General features: G+C 46.6%; 1 pseudogene; it reads right to left on the reverse strand.

The window, feature by feature from the left end:
- Window positions 1-3,590: 3,590 nt before the first annotated feature.
- LOC125518389 lies at window positions 3,591-16,991 on the reverse strand (annotated as a pseudogene).
- Between the last annotated feature and the right edge of the window lie 6,095 nt (window positions 16,992-23,086).

Genomic DNA, 23,086 nt, shown 5'->3' on the forward strand with positions numbered 1-23,086 from the left:
ATCTCCCCGACAACGGTGCCAGAAATGGCTTGTTGACGAGAGATCAAATCTTGACTTGACTTGGTGCAACCTCCCCGGCAACGGCGCCAGAAATCCTTCTTGCTACCTCTTGAGCTTGCGTTGGTTTTCCCTTGAAGAGGAAAGAGTGATGCAGCACAGTAGCATAAGTATTTCCCTTAGTTTTTGAGAACCAAGGTATCAATCCAATAGGAGATTACACGCAAGTCGCCTAGTACCTGCAAAAACAAACAAGAACCTCGCAACCAACGCGATAAAGTGGTTTTCAATCCCTTCACGGCCACTTACGAAACTGAGATCTGATAAAAATAATAAGATCAATATTTTTGGTATTTTTGTTGTATAGATTGGAAAATAAAGATCGCAAAATAGAAATAGCAAGTTGATAGGAAAATAATATGATGGAAGATAGACCCGGGGGCCATAGGTTTCACTAGTGGCTTCTCTCAAGATAGCAAATTCTACGGTGGGTGAACAAATTACTGCCGAGAAATTGATAGAAAAGCGCATAGTTATGAGAATATCTAGGCATGATCATGTATATAGGCATCACGTTCGCGACAAGTAGACCGAAACGATTCTGCATCTACTACTATTACTCCACACATCAACCGCTATCCTACATGCATCTAGAGTATTAAGTTCATAAGAACATAGTAACGCATTAGGCAAGATGACATGATGTAGAGGGATAAACTCAAGCAATATGATATAAACCCCATCTTTTTATCCTCGATGGCAACAATACAATACATGCCTTGCTGCCCCTGCTGTCACTGGGAAAGGACATCACAAGATTCAACCCAAAGCTAAGCACTTCTTCCATGGTAAGAAAGATCAATCTAGTTGGCCAAACCAAACTGATAATTCAAAGAGACTTGCAAAGATATTGTTCATAGATAATCTAGATCATAAACCCACAATTCATCGGATCTCGAGAAACACACCGCAAAAAGAATTACATCGAATAGATCTCCAAGAGAATCGAGGAGAACTTTGTATTGAGATCCAAAGAGAGAGAAGAAGCCATCTAGCTAATAACTATGGACCCGAAGGTCTGTGGTAAACTATTCACACATCATCGGAGAGGCTATGGTGTTGATGTAGAAGCCCTCCGTGATCGATTCCCCATCCGAAAGAGCGCCGAAAAAGGCCCCAAGATGGGATCTCACGGGTACAGAAGGTTGTGGCGGTGAAAATAGGGTTTCGTGGTGCTCCTGAATATTTTCGGGATATATAGGTATATATAGGAGGTAGAAGTACGTCGGTGGAGCTGCGAGGGGCCCACGAGGGTGGGGGGGCACGCCTACCCCCCTGGGCGCGCCCTCCTGCCTCGTGGCCTCCTCGCTTCTTTCTTGATGTCCACTCCAAGTATCCTGGATCACATTTGTTCCAAAAATAACTCTCCTGAACGTTTCATTCCGTTTGGATTCCGTTTGATATTCCTTTTCTGCTAAACATTGAAATAGGCAAAAAACAGCAATTTGCACTGGGCCTTTGGTTAATAGGTTATTCCAAAAATAATATAAAAAGGTATATTAAAGCCCATTAAACATCTGAAATAGATAATATAATAGCATGGAACAATCAAAAATTATAGATACGTTGGAGATGTATCAAGGAGCAAGTCGGCAACACACGAACTCCACTCCAAGTCTCCAACGCCTCTATACTGTTCTAGAAGGAAGAATATAGATTAATCACTAGATAGATTAGATTGAGGGCAAAGAAAAGAGAAATTTATCTAGATGTACTTACCTTTCTTCCCTGCAAGCATCCGGCGGCCCGATCTGCGAGGCGAGCGAGAAAACGAACCGGCATGGAGACTGATGAGGAATCGCCGCCTTGCCGCTGTGCGTGCGTACCTTCTTCGTGCCTCTTGGCAATTGGGCTTTTGTTGGAAGTTGGATGATGTGCCTCTCAGCCTACAGACTTTTCTTTTTTATTTTCATTCACGAATTCATTAGGGCCTATATCATCTACTACCTGAAATCTAAAACGTGTGCGCGCGCTAGTTGGAGAAATCAAGCGGCCGCTCTGTCGCATGCATGTGTATATGTTTTGTCTGCTAGTGCATGTGATTGCTGGCATTAAATGCGGTCAGACTTGTCACATGTGAAGAAAAAATAGATCCACGCATATTTATTTCTGTTTTCAAATTTTTAAAAAGTCATATCTTTCAAACCACGCACCGGAATTCAGATCCATCTTCACCATTGGATTCCTCATGACGAGATCTTTCAAACTAGATCCTGCATGGGTATGTTTCGACGAAATGTTTTTATGCCAACTTTGATGCTATATGGTGCAACTTTAGTATTGTATTGTGCAACTTTAGTGCAACATCGTGCAACTTTTTCGGAAACCAATTTTTAGATCTGCATGATTCAACTTCCTATGAGATTGCTATCTAGCAACTATGACAACATTGATGTGCAACTAGTCTACCGTCTCGACCAATTACCTAGTAGTCGATGTGCAACCCTCCTCTCTACATGTGGATGTGTAGTTCGTTTACTGTTGGCACACCCTACCCCCTACCCCTGCAAGCAATATGTGCAACTTAGTCTATTATTCAATCCAACTGTCTATTAGTCATTGTGCAACTCCTTCCCCTCCCTATTTGTGGACATGTACTTTCAGTTGGCGGGGGCAACAAACAGAGTTGCACATAGTCTGCTAGGTGGTTGGCCAGGGAAACATACGAAGTTGCACATCTCATAGGCAGAGATAGTTGAATGGTCAAAAATTGACATTCATGAGGGTAATGAAAAGTTGCATATAAACAGAGTGCTAAAGTTACAAATCTCACTAGCAGGGGTGGTTTGGGCCGGGTGATAGTAGGGAAACTACACATCCATGGGGGTATGAGAGAAAGTTGCACATCACTGTTAGATAGTTGGCCGTTGCAGTATTCGAAGTTGCACATCCACTGTTAGTATGTTGGCCGATGCAGCAAACAGTGAAGCACATCCACGGGCGGGGGAAAGTTGCACATCAACTACTATGAAGTTGGCCTGGGCAACATACGAAGTTGCACATCTCACTAGAAAGAGGCAGTTTGGGGCTGGAGGTACCATAAAGGAAAATTGCATGTCTACATAGTAGGAGAAAAGTTTCACATCTCTAAGGTAGTTGCACATCGACGACTAGCCAGTTACACAAAACATGGACAAAATTACACAAAAAAAATTTCGTCGAAACATACCCATGCTGGATCTAGTTTCGAAGAGCACGCCGCGAGGGTTCCAACAATGAAAACGGATCTTAATTTCGATGCACTGCTCGAAAGCTATGGTTTTTTAAAATTTAAAAACACAAATTAAATGGGTTCACATATATTCACGTGAATACTTTGCAATTATTTATCTTGTTCACACATGTCCATACCTGTTCACTTTGCCTAATATGGATTAGGGAGAGAAACTATTTCATTTTTTGGCCGGCCACCGCGGAGCGCTAGCGGGCCAACGGCCACCTGCTAGACCAGTCCCATCTACTATACACACACTGCAGCACGGGTCGGGGCCCCTAGTTTGGCTGGGCCCGGGCCCCTATTTTTTTATGATGTATAAATTCGATAGGGAGTGTTTCTCCTACATTTTTGTATGCGGCCTACATGAATACACAAAGAAGGTTTACAATAACAAGATACGAGTTTAGGCGGTATCCGCAACAAAGTCTTGTATCACAGTCCTTACAGCAACCGGAATTCGAACTGAGTGGGTACTTCCGTCTGACCATGTCAAGCTCCCGAAAGTGTATCCTCCTTGCACTCTCTGCCTTGTGGTGAATGTCACCATAAATGTTGCACTTCTACTGCTTCCTTTGGTGAAAGTAATCACAGATGGTTCTACCGACACATCTATCCCTGCTGGAGCTTCAACCACTAAATGATATGTTGCTTCCGCTGGCTCAACGTTAGTCACAGTGCGCCGAAGCATGACATGGTCCTTGAGGTCCGGCACGACAATTGACGGGAGGTTGAGATTGAGGTAGTAGGGACTCACAACCATCTAAATATCCAAGAGTGCAGTTAAAAAACTTGTTGTACTCTCTTGCATCCACGTCATAAACCAAGCCAGGGTCAACAGCTCTATCTGGGTCTATGTGTCCACCACCAAAGTCGAAGGGGTCAGCTAGTTTCCTTGGGACCGCTTCTGCTTGGATTGGCATGCCAAAACGATCAGTCACAAATGCTGCAACCAAGACAAGAAACAATCAAATCAGTTTTATATTTTGATGAATTGTTTTCATGTATTTTTTGTATTTCAATGTTCACACATGTGGTGACGATGGCAGACTTGATCATGGCAGGTGACCAGCCAGGGTGAACCGACTTGAGCAGTGCGGTCACAGCGGAGACATGCGGGCACGCCATGGATGTCCCGAATTTGAACACGTTGGAGTCGCGGTCCGCTGCCAAGATGCTGACGCCAGGTGCAGCAATGTCGGGCTGTTCAAACATGTGTATTGAGAATTAGTTAAGAAGTCGTAAGTTAAGAAAAATTAGGAAGGCTAGGTAACAAACAAGACAATGGCAACAATTGTCTCAAGTTAAGAAATTGAGAATGATATATACCTTGAGTATGCTAGGGAACAACATGCTGGACCTCTCGACGAGAATGAGGCGACCCTCGGCGACAACACCCCTTTTCTGACAACGGTCATGGCAGGTGACACCTTCAGCACCGCATTCCTAGCATGACACATGACTGGCATGAGTTTCCGAAGAAGAAGAAAACGCATTCAAGTCTGTTTCAGACAACACGACATGCACTCACCCTTTGTCCCAACTCCAATAGGAGGCAATTCGTTGTGCGATCTCAAAATCCACCACTACACAGGGCATAACGCCCCTACACAAAGGCAGGAAGTCGAGGAGGTTAGTAGTGTACTGTGCAAATATGAGGCCCTTGGCGCCAGCCATGGTGGTGAGATTGATGGCTATGGGAAGTGCTTGTCGAGGCGGCATGCTTCTCGCCGCCATGGGTTGATAGCATAGGACGATTTTACCGGTGACGTTGCTCAATGCCAGTGACGACTCCGTGTCACAGCTGCGCAGAAGTTGTAATTCAGTATAGTTGATAAAACACTGAATCGTGGTTACAAAAGTGGACAACTACAACAAATGCGTCAAGTGATTACAGATGCATAACTACAGAAGTTTTATTTCATTACCTCCGGGCATAAACAAGGTCTTTAAAGTTGCCGATGATCACAGATGCATTGTTGTGAAGAGATTGCCCCTGTATTTCGAATCAAGCACATATTAATAAGTAATTAAAGGAATCAGGGAAAGCTGGCTTCAGTGACGAGCTAAATGTACTTTTTGTTTGTTTCCACGCTCTGAGACGAATCAAGTTAATTTGTCAAAAACTATAAAACCAATTTTATAGCCCCGGATCTATCATTTCCTCACACCAAATAAATACTTGGAGAATGTTTGTTTGTAGCATGCACGTACCACAAGCTTTTCTTTGTTTCCGAGCGATATCATGGTCCGGAAAGACCGGTCAATCGTGCTAGCGGCCACCGTCGTAACCCACGGTAGGGCATTAGCCACCGTTTGTGGCACAGGGCCATCATTCCCTCCGGCGAACACGATAGAGATCCCTCTTTGCACAGCATGCAGCGTCCCAGGAAACTCGTGACCAGCCCCAGCAATCGAGAGCGACAAGACGTCCACACCGTCATGCATAGCATCATCGATAGCCGCGAGGACCGCTGCTTCAGGGCAACTCCCACCCAACCAACACACCTTGTAGATACTGAGCCGCGCACGTGGCACCCCGCCGCGTGCCACGCCCATGCCTAGGCCTCCGTAGCTCACGCCCTGCACTTCCCTGCTGGCGATGGTCGATGCGACGTGTGTGCCATGGCCTTCAATGTCCCTAGGCGACTTATAGTTTCTGTTTAGCACCTCGTCACTGATTCCACACCCATACCACCACGCACCGATGATCTTTTTGTTGCAACTTGTGGTGTTGAAATCCTGACCAGTCTGGCATTTCCCTTTCCACCGTGCCGGCACAGGGCCATACCCATTGTCATCAAAGCTTCGTGATTCAGGCCATATGCCTATAAATAAGCATGGTAATCAATTGATTCGGTATCGGAATTTCTCATATTCAGGATTTAAGCTTGAGGGGTCGGACTGTAAACCTGTATCGATCACACCCACGATGACATCTTCACCATACTTTGCTTTTCTGAGTAGGCCCGATTGTTGTCTTGGTTGGTTACGGTCAAGGCCAAGAAAGTCCCAGCTCCGAGTTTTGTGCGTTTCGTGATAAGTGTTAGGCTTCACAGTGACAACTTCTGGGAATTCTACATCCAAAATATGTTGATTAGTTCTTGTCAGTCATGCAAGTAGATACGATGATAGGTAGGAGCCTATAGGACTGACAATCACTTACTTGCGATTGTCTCAGCCTGAGACTCGGTGAGCATCGCCGCAAAACCAGAAAATCCATGCTTGTAACTGTAAACTATCGACCTCAAGGCTTCATCCTTGCTGTTGTCAAGTAAAATGAGGGTGAGCAAATCACGACTAATACGTCGACGATGCAACATGAACTCCTCATTGTTTTTGTTTTGAACAAAATGAATTGGTAGCTAGTTACTGTACCTCCCAAAAACAGAGGTTAGCATGTCACGGTGAGACGCGGTGACCATGGATGGGTCATCATGCTTCTTCTCCCCCATATACACGATGTAGAGCTGAAATTCATTTTGTCGCATAAGTTCTCAACAAAAAACAGATATCAGGAAAGAAAGCAAATTGAGAGAGGACTCGGGTGTGTATCTTACTTTACTCGACGCGTTAGCTGAAACAGACAGCAGTATTACCAGCAGTAGGAGAGCGCCGCTGTAACGCCCCGGATATAACTTTCCCAATTTGTACTCCGACTCTTGTCGTTTCCGACGTTAAGTTATTTGATTTTCTCGGGTTCGGGTCTTTGTCTTTGTGTGTTGTTATCGTTGTCATGCATCTCATATTATGTCATCATGTGCATTGCATTTGCATACGTGTTCATCTCATGCATTCGAGCATTTTCCCGTTGTCCGTTTTGCATTCCGGCGCTTCGTTCTCCTCCGGTGGTCATTTCTAGCTTTCTTTCGTGTGTGGGGATTAAACATTTCCGGATTGGACCGAGACTTGTCAAGCGGCCTTGGTTTACTACCGGTAGACCGCCTGTCAAGTTTCGTATCATTTGGACTTCGTTTGATACTCCAACGGTTAACCGAGGGACCGAAAAGGCCTCGTGTGTGTTGCAGCCCAACACCCCTCTCTTTTGGCCCAAAACCCACCAAACTCTGCTCCATCATCTAGAGCGTTCGATCACGATCGCGTGGCCGAAAACCGCACCTCATTTGGACTCTCCTAGCTCCCTCTATGCCTATATATACCTCCCCCATTCCAAATCTCGGATCCCCTCTCTCTGAACCCTAAAAAAAGATCCCCTCGCCGCCGGACGTGTCCGGACGGGGCCGACAACGTCCGCCCGCCACCGCCGCCCAACCTCGTTCTGCCACGTGGCGGGGCGCGTGCCCACATCGCCGCCGGCCCGGGCAGGCCCGCACCGGGCCCTCCAAGCCCATCGGGTGCCGCCGCCCGGATCCCTCGCCGCGCCACCGCGGGACCGCGCCGGTCGCCGCCCCGATGCTCGCCGGTCGCCGCGCTCCTCCGCCTCGGGGCCCTCGTCGCCGCATCGCCCCGGCCGCCGCGCCGCCGCAAGGCCCCGCCGCCGCCCCGCTCCGGCCGGCCTCCTCCAACTCCGGCCTCCTCCTCCCCTCACTCCGGCGGTTCTTGCTACAGTAACTCCGGCGAACATCGAAGAACGTGCCAGATCTGAGATCTAAATCTCGAGGGTTGACTTTTTGCCTGAAACCCTAGTTCATATGCTCCTGTTCATCGCATCGTAACTTTGCATCCATAGCTCTGTTCATGCATATAGCATATCAAAATGTTCGTCTCAGAGAGTACATCATTTCATTCCATTCCATCATTTTCATTTGAGTTCATCTTGATGCCCGAAATGCTGTTAGAAGAGGGCTACTTGAGTTAATTGTCAGATCTGCTACTCCATCTTAGGCATTTGTCATTTTTGCCATGATTATGCCCATGAGCTCTACATATGTTTTGTTAAGAGTTTTTTCATCTTTCCAGAGGTGCAACCCATGTATTTTTTGTGATGTGTGTGGTGACTAGTGCAAGCTTGCGAAGTGAGGCACTCGGTAACTCCGTTTTCAGGGACTTGGTAATTTCACTAAGTCCTGGGATTGTTTAGTTCATGATGCCACATGTTCGTGTTGTTTCCTAGTGATCCGTGCCTCTTTTGAGGATGATCAGTAAAGGAGTTTTGTCATTATTGTAGTGCTCTATCCATCCATGTCTTTGTTTGCAATTATGGAGCACCCTAGCTTGAGTCAATCGAGCTCTACTTTTGCTACTTTGTGAATCTGGGCAGATTGTCAACTTGTTTGCAATTTTGCCGATGATGTTGTAGTTGATCCGTGCATGCTATGCTATTGTTCTTGCCATGTCTAGCTTGCATTTTGTGCCTTCTTAGTGGATGTATGCTTGTCTTTCCATGACTTGCACCGTAGTGAGTGCATCGAGCTCGTATAACATGCCTACTTGAGTTAAGTTTCAGCATGTGTCAGTTTTCACTAAGTCTGAAAACTGATTATGTTTTTGCTATGTTCGTGTGCTTGTTAGTATATTTTCGGATCCCTTTTGGCTCAAGGTCACTAAGGGACTTTTGTTAAGCTTGTTGAGTAGCTCCATGCCATGTCTTATTTGTCCATGTTCAGGTCCTGTAGCATGTTGTTTTGTTGCTCCGAAGAGGGCTATATGATCTGAAATTTCAGACAAGTGTTAATTTCACTAAGTCTGAGATCTGTTTTCCATTTGCGTTTTTGCCATGCTTGTTTGAACCTGTTAATGGATGAATTGGCCGTAGCTCAGTGCTAGACTTTTGTTAATCTTCTTGAATGCTTCCCTGCCATGTATTTTTTGCCATGTTTGAGTGCTGTAGCATGTTCATTTTCTTGCATTTAGGATGCCTACTTGCTGTAAATCGCAGACCGGTGTCATATTTGAATCGCTTGCCATTTCCAAACCGTAACTCCGATTCCGGCGATTTTATATCGTTTTCAAGCGATTTCATCTCATCTTTCCAGTGGCACACTTGTTCCAAGTTGAGGCCAGGTTCATGCATTTCCTGTCATATCTTGCATTTTGCATCCCGCATCGCATCCCGCATAGCATATCATCTTTGCATCATATTGTTTGAGTTTGCACGTGGTTGATTGTATCCTTGTTGCTTGTTTGTCTTGTTTGGGTAGAGCCGGGAGACGAGTTCGCTAACGAGGAGCCCGTTGAGTTTGCTTTGAGGATCCAGTCAACTCTGACAACTGTGCAGGCAAGATGATCATACCCTCGAAATCACTACTATCTTTGCTATGCTAGTTTGCTCGCTCTTTTTGCGCCAATGCTACGATGCCTACCTTTTGCTTGTCAGCCTCCCAATTGCCATGTCAACCTCTAACCCACCATGTCCTAGCAAACCGTTGATTGGCTATGTTACCGCTTTGCTCAGCCCCTCTTATAGCGTTGCTAGTTGCAGGTGAAGATTGGAGACCGTTCCTTGTTGGAACATTATTTTACTTGTTGGGATATCATTATATTGCCATGTTATCTTAATGCATCTATATACTTGGTAAAGGGTGGAAGGCTCGGCCTCTCGCCTAGTGTTTTGTTCCACTCTTGCCGCCCTAGTTTCCGTCATATCGGTGTTATGTTCCCGGATTTTGCGTTCCTTACGCGGTTGGGTTATAATGGGAACCCCTTGATAGTTCGCCTTGATTAAAGCTTTTCCAGCAATGCCCAACCTTGGTTTTACCATTTTCCACCTAGCCTCCCTTGGGTTTCCGGAGCCCGAGGGTCATCTTATTTTAAACCCCCCCGGGCCAGTGCTCCTCTGAGTGTTGGTCCAACCAGAGCCTTGGCAGCCCACCTCGGGGAAACTCGAGGGTTTTTACCTATCTGAGTGTGCCCTGAGAACGAGATATGTGCAGCTCCTATCGGGATTTGTCGGCACATTCGGGCGGTGTTGCTGGTCTTGTTTTAACCTGTCGAAGTGTCTTGAATCCGAGATACCGAGTCTGATCGGAACGTCTTGGGAGGAGGTCTATTCCTTCGTTGACCGTGAGAGCTTGTCATGGGCTAAGTTGGGACTCCCCTGCAGGGATTTGAACTTTCGAAAGCCGTGCCCGCGGTTATGGGCAGATGGGAATTTGTTAATGTCCGGTTGTAGATAACTTGAACCTTAATTAATTAAAATGAATCAACTGTGTGTTACCGTGATGGCCTCTTCTCGGCGGAGTCCGGGAAGTGGACACGGTGTTGGAGTAATGTTTGCGCAGGTTGCTCTCTAGTTTCTCGCTCGCGCTTTGCCTCCTCTTCTCGCTCTCTTTTGCGAATAAGTTAGCCACCATATTTGCTAGTCGCTTGCTGCAGCTCCACTATATTTACCTTGCCTTACCTATAAGCTTAAATAGTCTTGATCGCGAGGGTGCGAGATTGCTGAGTCCCTGTGGCTCACAGATTACTATTACACCAGATGCAGGGCCTGAGTGATTCCGCTCCAGGTGACGCGTACGAGCTCAAGTGGGAGTTCGACGAGGACTCTCAGCGTTACTATGTTTCCTTTCCTAATGATCAGTAGTGGTGCCCTGTTGGGGGTGATCGGGACCATGTCGCTTGTTGGGTTATCTTTCATTTTGGCGCCGTAGTCGGGCCATGAGTGTTTGAATGATGTATGTTATTTATGTACTTGATTGACGTGGCGAGTGTAAGCCAACTATGTTATCCCTTTTCATTATCTTTATTACATGGGATGTTTGTGATGATTACCTGACTTGCGACATATGCCTTCAATGCGATTATGCCTCTAAGTCGTGCCTCGACACGTGGGAGATATAGTCGCATCGAGGGTGTTACAAGTTGGTATCAGAGCCTTCCCCGACCTTAGGAGCCCCATTGCTTGATCGTTTTTAGCGGCCGAGTTGTGTCTAGAAAAATTATTTTGAGTCATTTAGGAATTATATATCGGAGAGCTTAGGAATTATTTTTACTTCCCAGTCTCCTCATCGCTCTGGTAAGGCATCCTGACGTAGAGTTTTGACTCTTCTCTTCTCAAATTTCACTAAAAAATTTAGGATCACGCGGGTATCTTGGAATCGTTCCGATGGTTTTATGATGAGAACATTGTCTTGGTGCCTCCTGTCAGGGGTTTAGTGGAAGTGTCCCGGGGAGTTGAGCTCTGAGGTGTTGTCATCATAATTTTATCGTTGCAATTCTGGAATACTTGAGTTTAGTACGCCGACATCGAAAATCTCTTTTATGCAGTTCGTTGGTGAGATAACCTCGACGCCACCCAGTACTGGGGCGGGAGTTCGGGAGTATCGCCATAACTTGTATAACAGATGCTTTTCGAAGGTTGAGGTAGATGGTTTCCGAAGGTTTCTTGGTTATGTGTTGAAGGATGGATACAGCTGGATGTAGGATTTGCTAGATTTGGGTGAGATATTATGCTTCCCCTGTATCCCCAACACCTGATTGCATAACCGGAAAGGTTTGGGAGCTTCATAGGTGGGAATTCTCGTAGCTCTAGTTCTTCTTCCACGGATATTGGTTTGAGATTGGGATTTCTTACCGATTATTCGTTCTTGAGCCGTACCTTGTTGATTTATTTATCTACCTTCATTCTACGTGGCTTCGCAATTTATGGATATGTGACCATTTCAAGAGGAATGCATTCGTTCAATTTGTTCGGATGTGAAGACTTTATGTTGCGATTTTCTTTCCGTTGGATTCAGCTTCATTTATCTGTCTATGTGCTAACGGTGGTCAACCTCTTCAGGATGGCTCCCGCTAAGAGCACCAGTCAGAATCAGAATCAAGATCCGCCACCACCTCCACCTCCTCCGGAGGCATGGCAAGCTGTGATGGCCGCAACCAATGCAAACACACAGTTGATCATGCAAATTCTCCAAGAGGGCAATCAAGGCAGTCAAGGGAATCAAGGCAGCAATCAGAATCACTTTGCTACACTGAACCAGTTCCTTGCTAATGGGCCAAAGACGTTCAGCAATTGTGTTGAGGCATCCGATGCTGACGATTGGCTTGTGGATCTGTGTAAGCATTTTGAGTGCAGCAACGTCAGGCCTGAAGATTTCGTCAAGTTTGCTTCCTTCCAACTCAAAGATCAAGCTGCAGAATGGTTCCAGCAGTACAAGGATTCTAGAGGTGGACGTCTGATCACTTGGGATGAATTCCGTCAAGATTTCTGAGCTCATCACATCTCTCAGAGCGTGGTTGAAAGTAAGCGTGAGGAATTCCGCAACTTGAAGCAAGGCTCTTTGTCTGTCTATGACTACAACAAGTTGTTCCAGAAGCTCGCCCGTTTTGCCAAGCAGGACGTACCTGATGAGAAGAGCATGATATACCAGTTCAGGGGTGGCCTCAAAGAAGAAATTCAGCTCGCTCTTGTCCTCTTTGAGCCGTTGAGATACGATGAGTTCTACAACAAGTGCCAAGAAAAGGGTCACTATGCCAACAAGTGTTTCAACCAGAGGCGCCTTCCTCCTCCTCCTGTGAGATCGGCAAGTACAGCTGTGGTCAAGCATAACCCCAAGCACGCCAAGGTCAACTTAATGAACGCAGCTCAGGCAGAGGATTCATCAGATGTCATCATGGGTAACCTTCCTGTTAACGATGTTCCCGCAAAAGTTCTTTTTGACACTGGTGCATCGCATTGTTTCATGTTAAAGCCATTTTTTACCAAGCATGAGTTCTTTTCTTCTCATTTGGGTAAACAAATGGATATCGTTTCTCCTGGCAAACGTTTGAGTGCAAGTCTGGAGGTGCCAGATGTCACTATCACATTGGGCGACTACAAGTTCCTTTCTTCCCCAATGGTTCTTGGCAACTCGGATATTGATCTTATTCTCGGAATGGATTGGCTTTCTAAGCACAAGGCACATCTTGATTGTGCAGCCAGGCAGATTCAATTGACTCATTCGTCTGAGGATGTAATTGTCTTTGCTGCTCGGGATAATACCATCCGTCTGTTTTCTCTCAATGAGAAGGGTGAATTGGATGCTATCTCGCAAATTCCAGTCGTTTGCGAATATCAAGATGTCTTTCCAGAAGAGCTCCCAGGAATGCCTCCGCACCGGCCAGTAGAATTCGTTATTGATCTTGAGCCCGGTACGGAACCTGTGTGCAAACGTCCTTACAAGCTCGGACCTGAAGAGTTGAAGGAGCTAAAGAAGCAACTCGATGAGCAAGAGAGAATGGGTCTCATCCGGCCTAGTTCGTCTCCGTGGGGTTGTGGTGTTCTTTTTGTGAAGAAGAAGGATGGAACGGACCGACTTTGTGTTGATTACCGTCCATTGAACAAGAAGACCATCAAGAACAAATACCCACTTCCCAACATCAATGAGCTGTTCGAACAACTCAAAGGTGCTCAAGTATTCTCCAAGCTTGATCTCCGTATGGGTTATCATCAGATTCGTATCCGTGAGCAAGATATTCCCAAGACGGCTTTCAGGACAAGCTTTGGTTCTTATGAATACACTGTCATGTCTTTTGGCCTCGTCAACGCTCCTCCGACTTTCTCTCGCATGATGAACTTCATCTTCAACGCCTACACCAATGACTTCGTTTTGGTCTATCTCGACGACATTCTGGTTTTCTCGAAGAACAAGGAAGATCATGCCAAACACTTGCGTTTGGTTCTCGATAAGCTCAGGGAACATAAATTCTACACCAAGTTCTCCAAGTGTGAATTTTGGCTCGATGAGGTTCTTTATCTTGGTCATATCATCTCTGCCAAGGGCATTGCCGTGAATCCTGAGAAGGTGTCTGCAATTGTGAATTGGGAACCTCCTCAGAACGTGAAGCAACTCCGCAGTTTCCTCGGTCTCGCAAGCTATTGTCGAAGATTCGTTGAAAACTTTTCTAAGATCACGAAGCCTCTCTCTAATCTTCTTCAGAAGCACGTCAAGTACGTTTGGTCTCCGAAGTGTGATATTGCTTCCAACACTTTGAAAGAGAAATTGGTCACTGCTCCAGTTCTGACTCCGCCTGACGAATCCAAACCGTACGAGGTCTTTTGTGATGCCTCTCTCCAAGGTCTTGGCGCAGTATTGATGCAAGAGAAGAAAGTTGTTGCTTATACCTCTCGCCAGTTGAAGCCTAATGAGAAGAACTACCCCACTCATGATCTCGAGTTGGCGGCAGTTGTGCATGCTCTTTTGACTTGGAGACATCTTCTATTGGGAAGAAAAGTGGATATTTTCACTGATCACAAGAGTCTCAAGTACATCTTCACTCAGCCTAATCTCAACCTCAGGCAAACTCGATGGGTCTAAATGATTCAAGAGTATAATCCGAGTATCGAGTATACTCCAGGCAAGGCCAATGTGATTGCTGACGCTTTGAGCAGGAAAGCTTATTGCAACAGTCTGATTCTAAAGCCTTATCAACCCGAGCTTTGTGAAGCTTTCCGCAAACTTAATCTGCAAGTTGTTCCTCAAGGTTTCCTCGCCAACCTTCAAGTCTCTCCTACCTTGGAAGACCAGATTCGCCAAGCCCAGCTTCTTGATGCTATGGTGAAGAAGGTGAAGATTGGGATTGCTAAGAGTCAACCCAAGTACAAGTGCTACCGCCTTGATGACAAGGATACTCTCTTCTTCGAGGATCGAATTGTTGTACCCAAAGGTGAACTTCGTAAAGTGATTATGAACGAGGCTCACAATTCTCTCCTCTCCATCCACCCTGGGAGTACGAAGATGTATCAGGGCCTCAAGCAAGCTTATTGGTGGACTCGAATGAAGCGCGAGATCGCTCAATTCGTGAATGAATGTGATGTCTGCAGAAGAGTGAAGGCAGAACACCAAAGGCCAGCAGGTCTCCTCCAACCTCTTGCCTTTCCAGAATGGAAGTTTGACCACATTGAAATGGACTTCGTGACTGGGTTTCCAAAGTCCAAGCGTGGCAATGATGCTATATTTGTTGTCATCGACAAACTCACCAAAGTGGCTCACTTTCTGCCTATCAAAGAGTCGATCACTGCAGCTCAATTGGCGGAACTCTATACCTCTCGAATTGTCTCTCTACACGGTATCCCTCAAGTGATATCTTCAGACCGTGGCAGCATCTTTACCTCCAAGTTTTGGGATTCTTTTCATAAGGCCATGGGCACCAACATCCGCTTCAGCACAGCTTTCCATCCTCAAACAAGCGGTCAAGTCGAGCATGTCAACCAGATTCTTGAAGATATGCTCAGGGCTTGTGTGATCTCCTTCGGCATGAAGTGGGAGGATTGTCTTCCTTATGCTGAATTCTCCTACAACAACAGTTTTCAAGCAAGTTCGGGCAAGGCCCCATTTGAAATTCTATATGGCAGGAAGTGTCGTACCCCTCTCAACTGGTCTGAAACCGGTGAACGTCAGCTTTGGGGCAATGACTTAATCACAGAAGCAGAGGAAATGTGCAAAGTCATTCGTGATAACCTCAAAGCAGCCCAATCCCGCCAGAAGAGCTACTATGATAGTAAGCACCGTGATTTGGCTTTCGATATCGGAGATCATGTTTACCTCCGCGTCTCTCCTATGAAAGGTACTCGTCGCTTCGGTATCAAAGGGAAGCTTGCCCCTAGATACGTGGGACCTTTCAAGATTATCAGCAAGAGAGGCGACCTCGCCTATCAACTCGAGCTTCCTTCAAACTTTGCAAATGTTCATGATGTGTTCCATGTCTCTCAGCTTCGGAAGTGCTTCAAGACTGCTGACCGCACAGTCAACTTCGAGGACATTGAGCTCCAAGAAAATCTCTCCTATCGTGAGCACCCAGTTGCTATTCTTAAAGAGACTGAACGCAAGACTTGCAACAAGTCAATCAAATTTCTCAAAGTCAAGTGGTCACACCATTCCGACCGTGAAGCTACCTGGGAACGCGAGGATCACCTCCGTTCTGAGTACCCGGCGTTCTTTCAGTCCTAGATCTCGGGACGAGATCCTTTCGTAGTGGTGGAGTGTTGTAACACCCCGGATATAACTTTCCCAATTTGTACTCCGACTCTTGCCGTTTCCGGCGTTAAGTTATTTGATTTTCTCGGGTTCGAGTCTTTGTCTTCGTGTGTTGTTATCGTTGTCATGCATCTCATATCATGTCATCATGTGCATTGCATTTGCATACGTGTTCATCTCATGCATTCGAGCATTTTCCCCGTTGTCCGTTTTGCATACCGGCGCTTCGTTCTCCTCTGGTGGTCATTCTAGCTTTCTTTCGTGTGTGGGTATTAAACATTTCCGGATTGGACCGAGACTTGTCAAGCGGCCTAGGTTTACTACCGGTAGACCGCCTGTCAAGTTTCGTATCATTTGGACTTCGTTTGATACTCCAACGGTTAACCGAGGGACCGAAAAGGCCTTGTGTGTGTTGCAGCCCAGCACCCCTCTTCTTTTGGCCCAAAACCCACCAAACTCTGCTCCATCATCTAGATCGTTCGATCATGATCGCGTGGCCGCCGCACCTCATTTGGACTCTCCTAGCTCCCTCTATGCCTATATATACCTCCCCCATTCCAAATCTCGGATCCCCTCTCTCTGAACCCTAAAAAAAGATCCCCTCGCTGCCGAACGTGTCCGGACGGGGCCCGACAACGTCCGCCCGCCACCGCCGCCCAACCTCGTTCTGCCACGTGGCGGGGCGCGTGCACACATCGCCGCCGGCCCGGGCAGGCCCGCACCGGGCCCTCCAAGCCCATCGGGTGCCGCCGCCCTTCGCCCGCCGCCCGGATCCCTCGCCGCGCCACCGCGGGACCGCGCCGGCCGCTGCCCCGTGCTCGCCGGTCGCCGCGCTCCTCCGCCTCGGGGCCCTCGTCGCCGGCCATCGCCCCGGCCGCCGCGCCGCCGCAAGGCCCCGCCGCCGCCCCGCTCCGGCCGGCCTCCTCCAACTCCGGCCTCCTCCTCCCCTCACTCCGGCGGTTCTTGCTACAGTAACTCCGGCGAACATCGAAGAACGTGCCAGATCTGAGATCTAAAATCTCGAGGGTTGACATTTTGCCTGAAACCCTAGTTCATATGCTCCTGTTCATCGCATCGTAACTTTGCATCCGTAGCTCCGATTCATTCATATAGCATATCAAAATGTTCATCTCAGAGAGTACATCATTTCATTCCATTGCATCATTTTCATTTGAGTTCATCTTGATGCCCGAAATGCTGTTAGAAGAGGGCTACTTGAGTTAATTGTCAGATCTGCTACTCCATCTTAGGCATTTGTCATTTCTGCCATGATTAATGTGTGTGTGATATGCCCATGAGCTCTACATATGCTTTGTTAAGGGTTTTGTCATCTTTCCAGAGGTGCAACCCATGTATTTTTTGTGATGTGTGTGGTGACTAGTGCAAGCTTGCAAAGTGAGGCACTCGGTAACTCCGTTTTCAGGGACTTGGTAATTTCACTAAGTCCTGGGATTGTTTAGTTCATGATGCCACATGTTCGTGTTGTTTCCTAGTGATCCGTGCCTCTTTTGAGGATGATCAGTAAAGGAGTTTTGTCATTATTGTAGTGCTCTATCCATCCATGTATTTGTTTGCAATTATGGAGCACCCTAGCTTCAGTCAATCGAGCTCTACTTTTGCTTCGTTGTGAATCTGGGCAGATTGTCAACTTGTTTGCAATTTTGCCGGAGATGTTGTAGTTGATCCGTGCATGCTATGCTATTGTTCTTGCCACGTATAGCTTGCATTTTGTGCCTTCTTAGTGGATGTATGCTTGTCTTTCCATGACTTGCACCGTAGTGAGTGCATCGAGCTCGTAAACATGCCTACTTGAGTTAAGTTTCAGCATGTGTCAGTTTTCACTAAGTCTGAAAACTGATTATGTTTTTGCTATGTTCGTGTGCTTGTTAGTATATTTTCGGATCCCTTTTGGCTCAAGGTCACTAAGGGACTTTTGTTAAGCTTGTTGAGTAGCTCCATGCCATGTTCTTATTTGCCATGTTCAGGTCCTGTAACATGTTGTTTTGTTGCTCCGAAGAGGGCTATATGATCTGAAATTTCAGACAAGTGTTAATTTCACTAAGTCTGAGATCTGTTTTCCATTTGTGTTTTTGTCATGCTTGTTTGAACCTGTTAATGGATGATTTGGCCGTAGCTCAGTGCTAGAATTTTGTTAAGCATCTTGAATGCTTCCCTGCCATGTATTTTTTTGCCATGTTTGGATGTTGTAGCATGTTTATTTCATTGCATTTAGGTGCCTACTTGCTGTAAATCGCAGACCGGTGTCATATTTGAATCGCTTGCCATTTCCAAACCGTAACTCCGATTCCGGCGATCTTTATATCGTTTTCAAGCGATTTCATCTCATATTTCCAGTGGCATACTTGGAATTCCAAGTTGAGGGCAGGTTCATGCATTTCCTGTCATATCTTGCATATGCATCCCGCATCGCATCCCGCATAGCATATCGTCATTGCATCATATTGTTTGAGTTTGCATGTGGTTGATTGTATCCTTGTTGCTTGTTTGTCTTGTTTGGGTAGAGCTGGGAGACGAGTTCGCTAACGAGGAGCCCGTTGAGTTTGCTTTCGAGGATCCAGTCAACTCTGACAGCTTTGCAGGCAAGATGATCATACCCTCGAAATCACTACTATCTTTGCTATGCTAGTTTGCTCGCTCTTTTGCTATGCCAATGCTACGATGCCTACCTTTGTTTGTCAGCCTCCCGAATTGCCATGTCAAATCTCTAACCCACCATGTCCTAGCAAACCGTTGATTGGCTATGTTACCGCTTTGCTCAGCCCCTCTTATAGCGTTGCTAGTTGCAGGTGAAGATTGAAGGCCGTTCCTTGTTGGAACATTTATTTACTTGTTGGGATATCATTATATTGCCATGTTATCTTAATGCATCTATATACTTGGTAAAGGGTGGAAGGCTCGGCCTCTCGCCTAGTGTTTTGTTCCACTCTTGCCGCCCTAGTTTCCGTCATATCGGTGTTATGTTCCCGGATTTTGCGTTCCTTACGCGGTTGGTGTTGGAAATATGCCCTAGAGGCAATAATAAATTGATTATTATTATATTTCGTTGTTCATGATAATCGTTTATTATCCATGCTAGAATTGTATTGATAGGAAACTCAGATACATGTGTGGATACATAGACAACACCATGTCCCTAGTAAGCCTCTAGTTGACTAGCTCATTGATCAATAGATGGTTACGGTTTCCTGACCATGGACATTGGATGTCGTTGATAACGGGATCACATCATTAGGAGAATGATGTGATGGACAAGACCCAATCCTAAGCCTAGCACAAAGATCGTGTAGTTCGTATGCTAAAGCTTTTCTAATGTCAAGTATCATTTCCTTAGACCATGAGATTGTGCAACTCTCGGATACCGTAGGAATACTTTGGGTGTGCCAAACGTCACAACATAACTGGGTGGCTATAAAGGTACACTACAGGTATCTCCGAAAGTGTCTGTTGGGTTGGCACGAATCGAGACTGGGATTTGTCACTCCGTGTGACGGAGAGGTATCTCTGGGCCCACTCGGTAGGACATCATCATAATGTGCATAATGTGATCAAGGAGTTGATCACAGGATGATGTGTTACGGAACGAGTAAAGAGACTTGCCAGTAACGAGATTGAACAAGGTATCGGGATACCGACGATCGAATCTCGGGCAAGTACAATACCTCTAGACAAAGGGAATTTAATACGGGATTGATCGAATCCTCGACATCGTGGTTCATCCGATGAGATCATCGTGGAACATGTGGGAACCAACATGGGTATCCAGATCCCGCTGTTGGTTATTGACCAGAGAACGTCTCGGTCATGTCTGCATGATTCTCGAACCCGTAGGGTCTACACACTTAAGGTTCGATGACGCTAGGGTTATAAAGGAAGTTTGTATTTGGTTACCGAATGTTGTTCGGAGTCCCAGATGAGATCCCGGACGTCACGAGGAGTTCCGGAATGGTCCGGAGGTAAAGATTTATATATGGGAAGTCCTGTTTTGGTCACCGGAAAAGTTTCGGGTTTTATCGGTAACGTACCGGGACCACCGGGAGGGTCCCTGGGGTCCACCAAGTGGGGCCACCAGCCCCGGAGGCTTGCATGGGCCAAGAGTGGTAAGGGACCAGCCCCTGAATGGGCTGGTGTGCCTCCCACAAGGCCCAAAGGCGCAGCTTGGAGGAGAAGGGGAAACCCTAGGCTCAGATGGGCCTAAGGCCCACCCTAGGGGGCGCCCCCCTCTCCCCCTCTTGGCCGCCCCCCCTTTTCCCATCTAGGGCTGCCGCCCCCCTAGGGGTGGGAACCCTAGAGGGGGCGCACCCTCCTCCCCTCCTCCTATAAATAGTGGGGTTTTGGGCTGCCCAACACACGCGATTTGATCTCTCCCTGGTGCAGCCCTACCTCTCTCCTCCTCGTCTCTTGCGGTGCTTGGCGAAGCCCTGCTGGAGTACCACGCTCCTCCACCACCACCACGCCGTTGTGCTGCTGCTGGATGGAGTCTTCTTCAACCTCTCCCTCTCTCCTTGCTGGATCAAGGCATGGGAGACGTCACCGGGCTGTACGTGTGTTGAACGCGGAGGTGCCATCCGTTCGGCACTAGGATCTCCGGTGATTTGGATCATGACGAGTACGACTCCTTCAACCCCGTTCTCTTGAACGCTTCCGCATAGCGATCTACAAGGGTATGTAGATGCACTCTCTTTCCCCTCGTTGCTGGTTTCTCCATAAGATAGATCTTGGTGACACGTAGGAAAATTTTGAATTTCTGCTACGTTCCCCAACAGTTGGGTTATAATGGGAACCCCTTGATAGTTCGCCTTGATTAAAGCTTTTCCAGCAATGCCCAACCTTGGTTTTACCATTTGCCACCTAGCCTCTTTTCCCTTGGGTTTCCGGAGCCCGAGGGTCATCTTATTTTAGCCCCCCGGGACAGTGCTCCTCTGAGTGTTGGTCCGAACCAGGCAGCCTGCGGGGCCACCTCGGGGAAACTCGAGGGTTGGTTTTACTCGTAGCTTGACCTATCTGAGTGTGCCCTGAGAACGAGATATGTGCAGCTCCTATCGGGATTTGTCGGCACATTCGGGTGGTGTTGCTGGTTTAGTTTTAACCTGTCGAAATGTCTTGAAGAACCGAGATACCGAGTCTGATCGGAACGTCTTGGGAGGAGGTCTATTCCTTCGTTGACCGTGAGAGCTTGTCATGGGCTAAGTTGGGACTCCCCTGCAGGGATTGAACTTTCGAAAGCCGTGCCCGCGGTTATGGGCAGATGGGAATTTGTTAATGTCCGGTTGTAGATAACTTGAACCTTAATTTAATTAAAATGAATCAACCGTGTGTGTTACCGTGATGGCCCCTTCTCGGCGGAGTCTGGGAAGTGGAAACGGTGTTGGAGTAATGTTTGCGCAGGTTGCTCTCTAGTTTCTCGCTCGCGCTTTGCCTCCTCTTCTCGCTCTCTTTTGCGAATAAAGTTAGCCACCATATATGCTAGTCGCTTGCTGCAGCTCCACATATATTTACCTTACCCTACCTATAAGCTTAAATAGTCTTGATCGCGAGGGTGCGAGATTGCTGAGTCCCTGTGGCTCACAGATTACTATTACACCAGATGCAGGTCCAGGTGATTCCGCTCCAGGTGACGCGTACGAGCTCAAGTGGGAGTTCGACGAGGACTCTCAGCGTTACTATGTTTCCTTTCCTGATGATCAGTAGTGGTGCCCTGTTGGGGGTGATCGGGACCATGTCGCTTGTTGGGTTATCTTTCATTTTGGCGCCGTAGTCGGGCCATGAGTTTTTGAATGATGTATGTTATTTATGTACTTGATTGACGTGGCGAGTGTAAGCCAACTATGTTATCCCTTTTCATTATCTTTATTATATGGGATGTTTGTGATGATTACCTGACTTGCGACATATGCCTTCAATGCGATTATGCCTCTAAGTCGTGCCTCGACACGTGGGAGATATAGTCGCATCGAGGGTGTTACAGCCGCAGAATGCTGTTCTGGAATCCATATCTTGCTTGGAGAAGAGTGCTATGTTGTTGTGTTTGTGTTCCCTCGTTCGGTTTGTATGTCTATATAGCAGCCAGGAGCAATAAGGATGGGGTGCAAGAACAGTTCAAACCAATTTGTTTGAGTGTCTTTTTTCTCATTTCAGAGGGAATGTTTCAGTGTTGTTAGTTAGGTGACAGCGACACACGGCGTGAGGAGCAAAGACTAATCCTTTTGTCTATATAGGAATCCCCGTGCTTTTTGTAATGAGGAAGAAGCACCATGCTTTGATCAGGTCCTGGCGGCTATTAGTACCAAACCGGATATAGATCTTAATTAATTATATGCTCTCTCGTGCAATGACCTGGTCGACTTTCAAACAAGCTTCCACGGCTTTGCACATGGGTCTTAATCGTTCCACATGCGTCTTAATCATTCTACAAACGCGGGCGGTATAGGTAATACGTAACAAAGTTGACAAACGTGACACATTCAAATATTCCATGGGCACGTCAAGGATATAGACCCGCAACTTTCCTATAATCGCAATGTACTCAAAAGATAACTTCGCCTGTTTTCAAAAAGTTCCAAGAGACTTTTCTTCAAAAAAATAAATTTACAAGGCAAAGGACTGGTTTGCTGATCCGTTTCTCCAGCTATTACATTATATAAATCCAGTAATTCGAGCCGACATAAGTGTGATGTGGTCGGCCTCTCTAAGCTCGTCTCATGTTTTCAATTCTTTCACTGAGAAAAGCCAACTAACAAGTATTTAAAGAGAACACACATTTATGGAACATAGGCCGAGAATGGATATTGGCGTTACATAGACATCATCAATCATATCATAGTTGCACCATAACCAAAGCATGTAAAACCAAGCTCATGTTCTCCTACTTTGTAGCATGTATTAGTATGTAAGTTGAACTTGCTTATGTATAAGAAACAGAGCTTGCCCAGGCATCTATAGT

This window comes from Triticum urartu, chromosome 7 (assembly GCF_003073215.2).
Source record: "Triticum urartu cultivar G1812 chromosome 7, Tu2.1, whole genome shotgun sequence".
Lineage (NCBI taxonomy): Eukaryota > Viridiplantae > Streptophyta > Magnoliopsida > Poales > Poaceae > Triticum > Triticum urartu.